Source organism: Octopus sinensis, linkage group LG6, assembly GCF_006345805.1.
Source record: "Octopus sinensis linkage group LG6, ASM634580v1, whole genome shotgun sequence".
NCBI classification, from domain to species: Eukaryota; Metazoa; Mollusca; class Cephalopoda; order Octopoda; family Octopodidae; genus Octopus; species Octopus sinensis.
The window spans coordinates 90282950-90299610 of record NC_043002.1 but is presented as its reverse complement, the minus strand read 5'-3'; the positions used below and the strand labels follow the sequence as shown (position 1 = coordinate 90299610).

General features: G+C 38.0%; 1 protein-coding gene and 1 non-coding gene across 6 annotated transcripts in view; one reads left to right on the top strand and one right to left on the bottom strand.

Annotated features, from left to right (window-relative positions):
* The window catches only part of LOC115212914 (pleckstrin homology domain-containing family H member 2), a 1355391-nt gene that overhangs the window by 814359 nt on the left and 524371 nt on the right, over positions 1 to 16661 (bottom strand). The window lies entirely within an intron of this gene.
* Positions 2653 to 2756, top strand: LOC115213592. The gene has a single exon (XR_003881840.1). It is a non-coding gene; the product is annotated as a U6 spliceosomal RNA (small nuclear RNA).

The following is a 16661-nucleotide window of genomic DNA, read 5'->3' as shown; positions in this document are numbered from 1 at the left end:
TTTCTAGAATTATCAGCCAAATCTCTCTTATATCATACCCTACTATCTTAAAAAGGAAGGACACATTGAGTAATTAGTTCTATATTACTTTTTTACTTGTTTCAGTCATTTCAATGTGGCCATGCTGAGCAAATCGATCCCAGGACTCATTCTTTGCAAGCCTAGTACTTATTCTATCGGTCTCTTTTGACAAAATGCTAAGTTACAGGGACGTAAACACACCAGCATTGGTTGTCAAACGTTGTTGGGGGGACAAACACAGACACACGAACATACATACATACATACATATATATATACATATATACGATGGGCTTCTTTCAGTTTCCGTCTACCAAATCCACTCACAAGGCTTTGGTTGGCCTGAGGCTATAGTAGAAGACACTTGCCCAAGGTGCCACGCAGTGGGACTGAACCCAGGACCGTGTGGTTCGTAAGCAAGCTACTTACCACACAGCCTCTCCTAAAGATGTGCTGATCATAGTTGAAAAGACTGTTGTTCAATCATTCAAACTTTGGGTTAATCACCCACCGCCAAAAAAAAATACTCTTTTAAGAGAATATGAAATGTTGAACTCCAAATATACAAATTTTATTAATTATTCATATCAAACAAACTTTATAAATCCTATCCAATATATATATATATATTTCTGCAAATGGTATTCACACAAGTATGTTTTCTATAATTCAACTCAAGGTCAGCTGTGATTAAGCAGATGCATGATCAAAAGCATTGCAGATGTGATCATCCTGTCTTTTAAGTGTTATGTCAAGAACTACATTACATATTGGATCTTTTCTCTTTTTCAGGATGGTAGGGTGAGAGAAATTTGGTTGCCATTTCTAGCAGGCTGGGCCACCCAGTAGTGGCCCTCTTTTGGCTCAAAACATACTTTGAACTGAGATGGTTCAATATTCTAGTTGAACTATATTGAAGATTAGTATCTTTGTTGTATGGTAGGGTCACACAGATACACTCCCAAAATGGCAAATGAATTATTTACGTTACTAATTTATAAGCAAAGACAACATTTAACCCATAATTTATTATAGAGAAAGTAATTGTTGAATTCCATTCCTTAATATAAGAATGCAACGCACAAATCTCTGTTGACAAACAACCAATATTCACTTGGATTTCACCAAATTATGATTTTTATCGCATTTACAATATCAAAAAAATGGAATTATAAGATGTTTACAATTGTTGAGAAAAAACATAGACACACCAGCACCAAAAACATGAAATTTTTCACATAAAGAATTCAATGTTGAGAAATAAATATTACCTGACATTTGTGTCTATCTAAAGCCAAAATCTATTACAATTTTTTTTTTTTTGACTTATGAGAATGCTGCCTTAAAAAATTCTGCAGACAAAATAACATCAAAACAATACTTCTATGCTTCACAGATTCACATCAAAGTAAATCCTAACCAAGTCAAATTCAACAAATATGATGATAACAGCCACATATTTCGGTATAAGTATAAGAGTATTCAAAAATTATGAGTGGAAGAGATATATGAAATCAAGAACACAAGAATATGATGGTGTGAAAAGAAACCATGTAAATCTTTGATATGAAGTTTACACCACAAGAGAAGTAAAATGGTCATTTGTGTGCAGGAATAGTTGTATGGTTCAGGGTTACAGTGGCAAGCTGGCACAAATGTTAGCACTCCAGGTGAAATGCTCATCGGTATTTTGCCTATCTTTACGTTCTAAGTTCAAATTCCACCAAGGTTGACTTTGCCTTTCATTCCTTTGGCATCGATAAATTAAGTACCAGTAGTATTATCGATTGCCCCACACCCCCAAAAAATTTCAGGCCTTGTGCCTAGAGGAGAAAAGAATATATGGTTCAGGGTTCGGTCCTAATTTGACCTTAACCTTCGGTTGTCCAATACTTTGTATTGGACATACTGAATGAATTTTTGGTAAATGCAAAATTGTCTCATGAAAAAGGCTTTTGTCTTTTACTAGTTTTAGTCATTAGATTGTGGTCATGCTGAGGCATTGCCTAGAAGAACTTTCAGTCAAATGAATTGACTCTGGTACTTATTTAAAGCTTGATATTTAATCTCGCAGTCACTTTTGCTGAACCACTTAGTTATGAGGACATAAAATCATCAACACCAGTGGTCAAGCAGTAGTGGGAGACAAACACAAATGCAAACACACACACACACACACACACACACACACACACACACAAATATAATATGTTAATATGACTGGCTTCTTTTAGTTTCCATCTGCCAAATTCACTCGCAAGGCTTTGGTTGGCCCAAGGGCTATAGTAGAAGACATTCACCCAAAGTGCCATGCAATGGAACTGAACCAAGAAGCATGTGGTTAGATAGTAGACTTCTTACCACACAGCTACACCTTAGTCGGATTTCTCACTTTGTTCACCTCTCATCATCAAACTGGAGCTAATTATGAAATCTCACATGTCCTTTGAAGTTTACAGAACAATTATATCAACATACAATAACAACACTGTCATGTAATCAATTATATTTACATAAGTATAACCAGAATGGAAGCCCAATAAAGTATCAACACAGAACAGATAATATAACCAATCACAAAATCCAGCTGAAACTATAATCAAAATATCTTCAAATATATAACAATAACCTGCACTAGTTTTAGTGGCACATATACTAAAATTGGAATGATACAGAGATTAGCATAGTTCCTGCACAAGAATGGTACACAAGTTTGTGAAGCATTCCATATTTATTTTCATGAGCATAAGCATGTTCGTGTGGAAAAAATGTCTGCTTCCAAACCACACAGAGTTTTGGGTTCAGTTCCACACACATACACAGAGTCAAACACACACACACCTACAGACACATATCGTTGATGTCCTAAGAATTTTATAAACTTTCAAGACAACATGAAATAATTGTTTTGGAGCAGTGGATCTTGAAGCATATTACATAAAGCTATAAATAATAGTAAATACACATTGGGTTGAAAAACCCTTTTTAGCTAGGAAGAGTTGAAGGTTGTGTGTGTGTGTGTGTGTGTGTGTGTGTGCACATATACAAGAAGGTGTTCTTCCAAGAAAACTCAAATAAGCAGAGTTAAGTGCCATGCTTAAGAATATAACACTGAAACTGAATCAAGATCTGAACATACAATTATGCATTCAATCCCTTAACATCACAGCTCACTCAACAAATATCTTTCTTGATTACATCATCAACATTGTTATCAGTTTACATTTGTTTATTTTTTTCCAAGTTATCATGGGTTGGACAAGTTTCTCACTCTCTCACTACTCATCATCTGACCTTCATCATCTGGCACACGCACACAGCGGCAACGAGAACCAGTCATTTTGATGCTTTGACTGTCATGTTTCTTTCTTCTAAGGTATGTGGTTTCTCTTCTCTGTCATAGACTTCTTCACAATGTGGAGTGGGTGTAATTTATCTTACCACAAACATTAGAACGTTTGTCTACAACAGGGCTAAAGAATTTACTCCACCTTAACACATATATATTACTGAAAATACCATCATTGGGCTCAATATTGAGTTCACAGCATACGTTTACTAAAAGTTATTTTCTTTGGTTCAGGATTATAAATTATTTTCTCACAAAATCTTGGGAAATTTGTTCCAGACATTCAAATTAATATAGAATTAGACTATTTTGTTAAATTCCATAGAGAAATTTTTATTTGAATCACAAAAAAACAAAGCTGTACATGAATGTCATTATATGATTGAATAGAATCATTCCATATATAGATACAAATGTACATTTGCATACATATACATATACATACATGCATATACACATGCACAGATACATACACGTTTATGTACATATATATCTATTTACATACATACACATGCACATTTATGTACATGCATACATATCTATATGTACATGGATAGAGTGATAAAGAAATCCGCAACAAAGCTATATAAAGACAAATATATATATTCATATAAATAAGGGTATGTAGACAACACAAATAACATACATATGGAAACAAAACTATTTACATGCATACACACAAAACATACATATATATATACATATACATATACATATATATATATATATATACACACACATATATACACACATGACAAATAAATATAAACATATAAACAAAGCTGTATAGATATCACAAGTGTATGTGTGTGTATGTATATATATGTATGTATATATATGTATATATGTGTGTGTGTGTATGTATGTATGCATGCATGTGTGTATGTATGTGTGTATGTATGTATGTATGTATGTATGTATGTATGCATGCATGTATGTATGTATGTATGTATGTATGTATGTATGTATGTATGTATGTATGTATTCTGTTTCATTTCAGACATTAAGATACCATCATTTATATCATCATTCTTCTTTTGTCTCTCCATCTTGTTCGCAAAGTCTCTGTGGAATCATCTCGGTGTGTTTGGTAAATAGAATTCAGCACCTGCTCACTTTTGCAACTGCATGCAGTGCTAAACGCAATATGGAGTAACCTAACCCATTTATACGAAACATCTATCGAAACATTTAATGGTTCCGATAAATTGGAGCAGAAGTTTTAACAACAGTTTTTTTTATTATTTTTTGCTTTTATTTCTTCTTTGTTAAGTTTTCCTTTACCATTCTTCTTTCTCTTTTTCTTTTTTTGGTATCTATATTAACGATTTTTTTTTTAAAGAATTATCTCTATTTAAACCAAACAATTCACATCTCTTTTTTCTCTCTACCTTGCTTTTTTTTTTTGCCTTATGTTTTTCCTTCAAGCATTGAATAAATTTTCACAGATTTCTTTACAACTTCTAACAAAGAACATTATAATTTCTAGTTGAACATTCCCTTTGCCATTTTTCAAACAGAATGTTTTTGTACAGATATACAAAACCAGTCTGAAAGTAAAACAACAAAGAAATATAAAACATAAAAATAAAAGACATATGGGGATGGAACCATATCCCTTTTGTCAATAATATGCCCCACCACCATCTTCACCACTATACCATAAGCCTTTTTGATGACACCCGCTGTCCTATTAATTCATTCTCACATTTACACAGTAAGTCTGTAATTATTTCCAATCCAGCATATACAATTATTTTGATTCTATCTTCTTTGGGTATCACAGCAAAGACTCAATCAGGAAATCTTTTCCTTCTTATTCTGATACCAAAAGTATTCAGGTCATGTTTCTTTTATTTATTTATTTTATTTTATTTTTTTCACCAGAAATCCAAATCTAGCTTCCTTAAAATCTTTAGATTATATTTTGCTTTTAAATTATGGGTAAAATAGGAGTTCAGTATCAGAATAACAAACACAGTATGGCTGAGTAGCAAGAAGCATACTTTCCAAACATGTGGTTTGGGATTCAGCCCTCCAGTGTCTTCTACTATAATCCAGATAACCCAGAACTTACCAAAGCTTTGAGAGTGGATTTGGTAGACAGAAACCGAAAGAACCCTATCATGTGTGTATCGGTATATACATACATAAATATATATATATTTATTAAAGGATACAGTTATGTTGACTCGCATGCAGAACTTCAAGTTTCTATGTCAAAGATATGATGATCACTACACTTCTTAAGCTGTCTGAAGAAGTGCAGCAATCTTCAGATCAAGGACACAGAAACTTCAAGTCTTGTATGTGTGTCTCCATACTCTACCATTCTATAAAAATAGTTCTCTATTTCCAACAATACTGAGGTCTATCTCTTTTATCAACACACATGGTTTATCAGTATATATATATTAGGAATGGTATCCAGCCATAGAAACCATGCCAAATCAGATTGGAACCTGATGCAGCTTAACCAGCTTAACACTTTCAGTCAAACTGCCTAACACTTACCAGCTTGGAAAGCAGATGCTAAATGATGAATGATGATGATGAAACGTTAGCAGGCCGGGCGAAATGCGTAGCTGTATTTCGTCTGCCATTACGTTCCGAGTTCAAATTCCGCCGAGGTCGACTTTGTATTTCATCCTTTCAGGGTCGATAAATAAGTACCAGTTACACACTGGGGTCGATATAATCGACTTAATCCCTTTGTCTGTCCTTGTTTGTCCCCTCTATGTTTAGCCCCGTGCGAGCAATAAAGAAATATATATATATATATATATATATATATATATATATATATGTATGTATGTATGTATTTGCATGTGTATGTATGTTACTGTGTCCTTGCCTTGATATCATGTAATGTCTGGCCATGGGGAAATATCACATTGCCTGGAAACAGGTAAGGGTTGATGGCAGGAAGAGCATCCAGCTGAAGAAAATCCATCACAACAATACTCTGTCCAATCCATGTGATCATAGAAGAGTGGGTGTTAAACCAGTAATGATGATGATGATGATGATGATTCCACTCATCAAAGCAAATATAAATTGATACAAATTATGCAAAACACTTAATTCCAAATGATTAAAAACTCACTGTGTTAAGATGGAACGGTGTTTTCACATTTAGGGAGATATTGCCTGAGGATTTATGGTATAGCAGTAATTACATGGGAGCCACTGTCAAAAAAGATATTGTTCAACTCTACCAGTCTTTCACATTATATTCACTTTGTATAACTGCACAAAAATAGCCAACAAGTGAGCATTTATTTATGTAGTCACTTGACCTGTGAGATATAGCAGCTACATCATCGTCATCACCATTACTTAATGTCCATTTTCCATGCTGGCATGTGTTGGGTGGTTTGACAGGAGCTGGCAAGTCAGAGGGCTGCACCATGCTCTAACTGTCTGTTTTGGAATGGCTTCTGTGGCTGGATGCCCTTCCTAATGCCAACCACTTTATAGAGTGTACTAGGTGATTTTTACATGGCACAAGCACAGATCCTTTATAAGTGATCACCAGCGCAACCGATTATTATGTGGCACCAGCATGGGAGCTTTTTACATGGCAGCAGCACATCCCTTAAATCACACTCTTCAAATAAATCTTCAAAAAAAAAAAAAAAAATAGAACACATGATGATGATGCTTGTCCATGATTATACAGAGCGAGATTGAACCTGGAGCAATGTTATTACAAAGCAAATTTGTTAACCATATTTTCATGCTGGTGCTGTAGAGGTTCTCTAAATGAACTACAAAGTGGTAGGTAGAATGGGACAAAGATAGAGACAGACAGAATAGGAACTCTTTCTCGGAAAGTGAAGAGCACACATAAAATGCAACTTCAGAGCTACTACTGAGCCAGTAGCATAGATTGAAGCATCTGTGTCAACTGACATTACTCTTTTTACTCTTTTACTTGTTTCAGTCATTTGACTGTGGCCATGCTGGAGCACTGACTTCAGTCGAGCAAATCGACCCCACGACTTATTCTTTTGCAAGCCTAGTACTTATTTTATCGGTCTCTTTTTGCCGAACCACTAAGTTACGGGTACGTAAATACACCACCATCGGTTTTCAGGCGATGGTGGGGGGTGGAACAAACACAGGTACACAAACACACACACTTATATATATATATCTATATATAAAACTGAAATGCGTTTTTACCGCTTGGTTCGCTTTCAATGCCACTACATCCCGTCCGATTCGCTCCAAAATTTACAGGGACATGTAGAATGAGGTGACGATGCGCGTGGGCTACCTTAGAAATCCCTATCTTAAAAGGTGTGGTTGCTAGGGGCCATCTTCCTACCTCACCCTATTTCCTCCAGTACTCTGTCACTCCTCTTCATTTGACAATGCAACTACCGTTATTTAATGTAAAGTCTTCCTCAAATCACTCTGTCGCTCTTTACTCTCTTCCAAGAACATTTTCACTCACTCTTATTTCTTACCTTCCTATACATTTTACTCATGTATCTATCAGCGTTCATGGACAGTAACAAATATTACATCGCCATCCCCATCGCCATCCCCATCGCATTCTATTGTCTACCTGTCAACACACACACACACACACACACACACACACATACACACACACACACACACACCTATATGTGGCCCCAGTACACCCGAATGAAATCGGGTTATCTTCATCAAAATGTGAAAAGGGGTCTACAATTATCATCGCCACAACTTATGTATGTCTTCCTCACTCACTCACTCTTTTTCCTAATGATAATTATCATCGCCACCACCAACACCACCAACACACAATCATGACAATCTTTCTCTTAAAACAAATCATGTTTACATTGCAAAATATTTCATTTTCCCCGTCCTCTCTTTCATATATCACCTTTTCTTTCTCGAGCTCTCTCTTTTTTCGCCGTCTTTATTTATTCTACAATGAGTCTATCAATGACAGCCGCAAAAGTTTCAATATTCCTACTTCACCTCTTTCAGAAACGCAACAGATATTTTTTTTTTGCCGGGGTTAAAGCCCACTACATCCCGTCAGATTCACTCCAAAATTTACACCTTCTCTTTCTACCTCTAACTCCCATTCAATTTCTCTTTATCTCCATTCTTAAAGATAATTATCATCGCCACCACCACCACCACCAACACACAATCTGGACAATCTTTCTCTTATAACAAATCATGTTTACATTACAACGACGTCTGCCACCTCCGCCGTCTCTATTTATTCTGCAAATGACCAGAACTCGGGAAACTTGGTTTAGTGTTCTATGGTCTATGACCAGAACTCGGGAAACTTGGTTGAGTGTTCTATGGTCTATGACCAGAACTCGGGAAACTTGCTTGATTGTTCTATGGTCTATGACCAGAAATCGGGAAACTTGGTTGAGTGTGTTCTATGGTCTATGACCAGAACTTGGGAAACTTGGTTGAGTCCTCATCTTATAAAATGTGGCCCCAAGTAGACCCAAATGAAATCGGGTTATATTAACCAAAAGGTGAAAAGGGGTATAAATGGGGCTGGAAGGGGATTAAAATTTAAAGGAGCGGGTGTTTAGCAATTCTCTGTTACATCAAGCTAAACAATTTGTGCCAGCCTTTTAATCGTCAATGTGTTGCCGTCCATGATGAAGAAGTTTTGAATGCTTGCCATCGTGAGTCTACTGTCGTGAGAAAGAATCAAGTCAAAACTTGGTTTTTAGGGATTTTCTATTACATCAAGTTCAAAATTTTACGCCAGCCGTTGAACTGTCAATACGTTGCTGTCCATCGTTAAGAAATGCCAGCCATGGTGACTCTACTATCCTCAAATTCTATCCCTTCAAACTTTGGTTTCCAATATTTTATTATTTTTATTCAGCTCGCAAGTTCGTCTGTCCCTTTTAAATGTTAGTGTTTTGCTGTCTGTCTTGAAGCAGACCTTTCTTTTGTAACTGCCTGATATTTATGATTGATCTTTCTAAATATTTTATTTCTCAACTTACTCAAGATCTTTTGTTGTTTATAAATGGGAGAGAGATACATAAAGATAGAGAGTAAGAGAAAGCGAGGGAGAGTCCGAGAGAAAGGAAGAGTAAGAGAGTGGGAAAGTGAGAGAGAAAGGAGAAAGAAACAAAGAGGGAGAATCATCATCATCATCATCATCGTTTAACGTCCGTTTTCCGTGCTAGTACGGGTTGGACAGTTTGACAGGGGTCTGGGAAGCCAGGAGGCTGCACCAGGCTCCAGTCTGATCTGGCAGTGATTCGACAGGTGGATGCCCTTCCTAACGCCAACCACTCTGTGAGCGTAGTGGGTGCTTTTTTCGTGCCGCCTGCACAGGTGCCAGGGGTGCTGGCAGCGGCCACGATCGGTTGGTGCTTTTTACGTGCCACCAGCACAGAAGCCAGTCAAGGCGGCGCTGCAATCCACCACGTTCGGATGGTGCTTTTTACGTGCTGAAAGGAAGCAACAGAAAGTAACAACCACACTCTTACCCGCGCGTAGAGCGGGTCACCTTCAGCTAGTATATATATATATATATATATATATTATATATATATATATATATACATATATACGACGGGCTTCTTTCAGTTTCCGTCTACCAAATCCACTGACAAGGCTTTGGTCAGCCCAAGGCTATAGTAGAAGACACTTGCCCAAAGTGCCACGCAGTGGGACTGAACCCGGAACCATGTGGTTAGTAAACTAGCTACTTACCACACAGCCACTCCTGTGATTATTATGTAAAGAGTTATGTACAGAATATGAGAAAATGACTAATGTGTTCAAAACACTAATAGAAAATATTATAATATCTCAGTGAGCTCAACTACAGGTCTAACTTCAGCTGTTCTGAATGGTTGTATTCCATAAATTTGTCAGGTCTTTCTAAAATATTATCTATTCATCTTACAAGAAGGTGAGAATCATAGCTGAGGTCAGCTAATAGCAGTTATTCAGAAATTAGCATGTGGAAGCACTCCGTCGGTTACGACGAGGAGGATTCCGGTTGATCCGATCAACAGAACAGCCTGCTCGTGAAATTAACGTGTAAGTGGCTGAGCACTCCACAGACACGTGTACCCTTAACGTAGTTCTCGGGGATATTCAGCGTGACACAGAGAGTGACAAGACCGGCCCTTTGAAATACAGGTACAACAGAAACAGGAAGTAAGAGTGAGAGAAAGTTGTGGTGAAAGAGTACAGCAGGGATCACCACCATCCCTGCCGGAGCCTCATGGAGCTTTAGGTGTTTTTGCTCAATAAACACTCACAACGCCCAGTCTGGGAATCGAAACCGTGATCCTATGACCGCGAGTCCGCTGCTCTAACCACTGGGCCATTGCACCTCCTAGAAATTAGTATACAGGCATTTATAGTTCAATGGAATATACTAGTGATTGATCCTGGAGTTATTTAGAGGTGTGAGTACGAGAGTGGTGAGAGAGAAATAGGGAGATAGGATGTGCTCACAGGGACAGGGGTACAGTAATGTAGTAAAAAATTTCTCTTCCTAATCACATGGTTCTGGGTTTCATCTCACTGCATGGCACCTTTGGCATGTATCTTTTACCCTAACTTTAGTCTGACCAAAGTTTTGTGAATGTGTTGAAATTCAAAGGATGTTTACATATATATGTGTATAAATGGGGCATGTGTATGAACATATATATATAGATAGATAGATAGATAGATAGATAAATAGATAAATGTTTATAAAGGTGCAGGAATGGCTGTGTGGTAAGTAGCTTGCTTACTAACCACATGGTTTGGGGTTCAGTCCTACTGCGTGGCATGTTTGGGCATTTAATATATAAATTCTAATTTTCAGACCTGTGTTCCAAACTTTTGACTAAGTAATAATATATTGCAAATTGAATTATAACCTTGGACATTTAATATAAAAATTCGAATTTTCGGACCGGTGTTCCAAATTTACGGCCACAACTGTATTATAGTTCTCCAAGCCATATCAAAAGGAGTTTAAGACTAGCTCTCAGTAGGACCTCTAATATGCTAATGATCTAACTCTCAGAGCTGAATCTGTTGAAACTTTATAGAAGTAATTCCAAATTAAAAAGCAAAGCCAAGAATGGAGAAGTCTCAAAGGATATCTAGCCAGGACAATTGTATTAACCTGATAGAAGACAGAAATCAATGGCTATCTAAGCAATGCCTATGCATGAAATGCAAAAAAGGAGTAGGCAGGAATTTTATTCAGAGAGACACATGTGCAGTGAGATTACAGCAGACTAACAGACAAGATTTATTTTCTTTTTCTTTTATTTGTTTCAGTCGTTAGACTGTGGCTATGCTGGGGCACCACTTTTAAGAATTTTTGTCAGATGAATCAAAACTAGTACTTAAGTTTTTTTGTTTTTTTGTTTTTTTTTTGAGACTGATGCTTATTCTATCTGTTCCCTTTTTTGCCAAACCATTAAGTTACAGGGACATAAACAAACCAACATTGGTTGTCAAGCAGTAGTGGGGGGACAAATACATGCACACACACATGGTGGGTTTCTCTCAATTTCCATCTGCCAGAGAAATGATGATGATGATGATGAAGTGATGAAGATGATGATGATGATGACAGCAATGGTGATGACGAGAATCGTGGTGGTGGTGGTGGTGGTGGTGGTGGTGGTAGTGACAACCAACAGCAGTAGCAGTGCAGCAGCATTGGAAGCAATGCAAGTGGCAGTGACGATGACGATGATGCTAGCAGTCATGGAAAATATGATGGTGGTGATTGTGGTGGTAGCAAGAGTGATGATGATGGTGATGATGATGGTGATGATGATGATGATGATGGTGATGATGATGATGATGATGATGATGATGGTGATGATGATGGTGATGATGATGATGATGATGATGATGATGATGATGATGGTGATGATGATGATGATGATGATGATGATGGTGATGATGATGGTGATGATGATGATGATGATGGTGATGATGATGATGAGATGATGATGATGATGATGATGATGATGATGATGATGATGATGGTGATGATGATGGTGATGATGATGATGATGATGGTGATGATGATGATGATGATGATGATGGTGATGATGATGATGATGATGATGATGGTGATGATGATGATGATGATGATGATGATGATATGGTGATGATGATGATGATGATGGTGATGATGATGATGATGATGATGATGGTGATGATGATGACGATGATGCTAGCAGTCATGGAAAATATGATGGTGGTGATTGTGGTGGTAGCAAGAGTGATGATGATGGTGATGATGATGATGATGGTGATGATGATGATGATGATGATGATGATGGTGATGATGATGATGATGATGATGATGATGATGATGATGATGATGATGATGATGATGTGATGATGATGATGATGATGATGGTGATGATGATGATGATGATGATGATGATGGTGATGATGATGATGATGATGGTGATGATGATGATGATGATGATGATGGTGGTGATGATGATGATGATGATGATGGTGATGATGATGATGATGATGATGATGATGGTGATGATGATGATGATGGTGATGATGATGATGATGATGATGATGGTGATGATGATGATGATGATGATGATGGTGATGATGATGATGATGATGATGATGATGGTGATGATGATGATGATGATGGTGGTGATGATGATGATGATGATGATGATGGTGATGATGATGATGATATGATGATGATGATGATGATGATGATGGTGATGATGATGATGATGATGATGATGATGGTGATGATGATGGTGATGATGATGTGATGATGATGGTGGTGATGATGATGATGATGATGAGATGATGATGATGATGATGATGTGATGATGATGATTGATGATGTGATGATGATGGTGATGATGTGATGATGATGATGGTGAGATGATGATGATGATGGTGATTGATGATGATGATGATGCTGGTGATGATGATGATGATGATGATGCTGGTGATGATGATGATGTGATGGATGATGATGATGGTGATGATGATGATGATGATGGTGATGATGATGATGATGAGATGATGGTGATGATGATGACGATGATGCTAGCAGTCATGGAAAATATGATGGTGGTGATTGTGGTGGTAGCAAGAGTGATGATGATGGTGATGATGATGATGATGGATGATGATGATGATGATGATGATGATGGTGATGATGATGATGATGATGATGATGATGATGATGATGATGATGATGATGATGATGGTGATGATGATGATGATGATGATGATGGTGATGATGATGATGATGATGATGATGATGATGGTGATGATGATGATGATGATGGTGATGATGATGATGATGATGATGATGGTGATGATGATGATGATGATGATGATGTGATGATGATGATGATGATGATGATGTGATGATGGTGATGATGATGATGATGATGGTGATGATGATGATGATGATGATGATGGTGATGATGATGATGATGATGATGATGGTGATGATGATGATGATGATGATGATGATGATGGTGATGATGATGATGATGATGGTGATGATGATGATGATGATGATGATGGTGATGATGATGATGATGATGATGATGATGATGGTGATGATGATGATGATGATGGTGATGATGATGATGATGATGATGATGGTGATGATGATGATGATGATGATGATGGTGATGATGATGATGATGATGATGATGATGATGGTGATGATGATGATGATGATGGTGATGATGATGATGATGATGATGATGATGATGGTGATGATGATGATGATGATGATGATGATTGAGGTGGTGGTGGTAGTGATGGTTGTGGTGAAGATGGTGATGATGATGATGATGATGATGGTGTGGTGGGGGTGAAAACAATGGTAACAATACAGAGACACCTGTTCAACACAAGATTAAACCAACTAACAAAGTAACCTATTATGATAATATCTGTCTCTCTGGAATCTCTCCACTCTCTGCTAACGAGTCTCCGTTCTACAGGAATCTCAATACCATTTTGGAAAACTGAATTACAGATTTGGAAATATTTTCTAATTTCTCCCATTAGATTTGATAAAAAAAAAATATAAATGTGTGTAAGGAAGGCAAGTGGAGGTACAGAGGTACATGTGGAAATGTGTGTATGTGTCTGTGTGTTTGCATGCATGTGTGTGTGTGTGTATGTGTGTGCGTGAGAGAGATAGAGAGATTGAGAGAGTGAATGTGTGCGTGTGAGAGAGAGAGTGTGAGAGAGAGAGAGAGTTGTGTGTGTGTGTGAGAGAGAGTGAGTGTGTGTGTGAGAGAGATAGAGAGATTGAGAGAGTGAATGTGTGCGTGTGAGAGAGAGAGTGTGAGAGAGAAAGAGAGTGTGTGAGTGAGTGTGAGAGTGTGAGTGTGCGTGAGAGAGATAGAGAGATTGAGAGAGTGAATGTGTGCGTGTGAGAGAGAGAGTGTGAGAGAGAAAGAGAGTGTGTGAGTGAGTGTGAGAGTGTGAGTGTGTGTGAGAGAGATAGAGAGATTGAGAGAGTGAATGTGTGCGTGTGAGAGAGAGAGTGTGAGAGAGAAAGAGAGTGTGTGAGTGAGTGTGAGAGTGTGAGTGTGCGTGAGAGAGATAGAGAGATTGAGAGAGTGAATGTGTGCGTGTGAGAGAGAGAGTGTGAGAGAGAAAGAGAGTGCGTGAGTGAGTGTGAGAGTGTGAGTGTGTGTGAGAGAGAGAGTGAGTGTGTGTGAGAGAGAGAGAGTGAGTGTGTGTATGTGAGAGAGAGAAAGAGTGTTTGTGTGTGTGCGTGAGAGAGAGAGAGAGAGTGTGGTGTGAGGTTGTGTGTGTGCGTGAGAGAGAGAGAGAGTGTGTGTGAGGTTGTGTGTGTGCATGAGAGAGAGTGAGTGTGTGTGTGAGAGAGAGAGATCAAGAGAGAGAATGAGTATGTGAAAGAGAGATGGTGGGATAGAGAGAGAGAGAGAGTGTGTGTAAGACAGAGAGAGAGAGAGAGTGTGTGTGGTGTGTGTGTGTGTGTGTGTGTGCGTGAGAGAGAGAGAGTGTGTGTGTGAGGTTGTGTGTGTGCGTGAGAGAGAGAGAGTGTGTGTGTGAGTGGTTGTGTGTGTGCATGAGAGAGAGTGAGTGTGTGTGTGAGAGAGAGAGATCAAGAGAGAGAATGAGTATGTGAAAGAGAGATGGTGGGATAGAGAGAGAGAGTGTGTGTAAGACAGAGAGAGAGAGAGAGTGTGTGTGTGTGTGTGTGTGGTGTGTGTGTGCGTGCATGTGTGTAAGTACATGTGTATGTGAAGACATGTATTTGGAAATATGCATACATGTGGTTGTGTATGTGCATGTGAGTATGTGTGTGTGTGAGTGTGTGTGAGTGTGTGTGCATGTGTGAGTAAGTTAAGAGTATAAATGGTGACAGACAGACAGACAGACAGAGAGATAGATAGACAGGTGGTAATGAACAAACTAATTAAAATGCAGGGAAGGAGAAAAAAAAAATCTAGCCAGCTGGCATGTTATTATTGATGTTTGTATTTTTTATTGTTATTGTTTATGGTTACTCTGTTGTTGTTGTTGTTGTTGTTGTTGCTATTATTGTTGTGTTGCATTTTATTTCATGCATCTTCAACAGTGCTACATGTTTTACATTCAGAAATACATGAGCTTATAGGCATTTATAGGTGGAGTCACGAATAGACAACGGTACATGTGCATGTGTGTGAGTGTGTCTGTATGTGTGTGTGTCTGTATGTGTGAGTGTTTGTGTGTGTGTGTGTATGTGTATGTGTGTTTTTGTCTGTATGTGTATGTGTGTGTCTGTATGTGTGAGTGTTTGTGTGTGTGTGTGTGTGTGTGTGTGTGTATGTGTGTTTCTGTCTGTATGTGTATGTGTGACCCTGTGTCTATGTGTGTGTGCCTGTGTGTGTGTCTGGGTGTGTGTATGTCTGTGTGTATTTTTGTGTATGTGTGTGCCTGTTTCTGTGTATGTGTATGTGTGTGTGTCTGTGTGTGTGTCTGTGTGTATGTCTCTATGTGTGCCTGTGTATGTGTCTGTATGTGTGTGCGTGCATATGTGTATGTGTGTATGTATGTGTCTGTCTATGTGAGTGTGTGTATGTATGTGTACGTGTGGGTATGTCTGTGTGTATATGTGTGTGCCTGTGTCTGTGTGCGTGCTTGTGTGTGTGTGTGGATAACAGACAGTTATCTATGTCTATAGATACATAGGCACAGATTGTGTGGGGAAGAAGTTAGCTTTCCATCATATAGTTTGGGGTCCAGAAACCAGTACATGTCACTTGGAGCAAGTGTCTTCTATAATAGCTCTGGG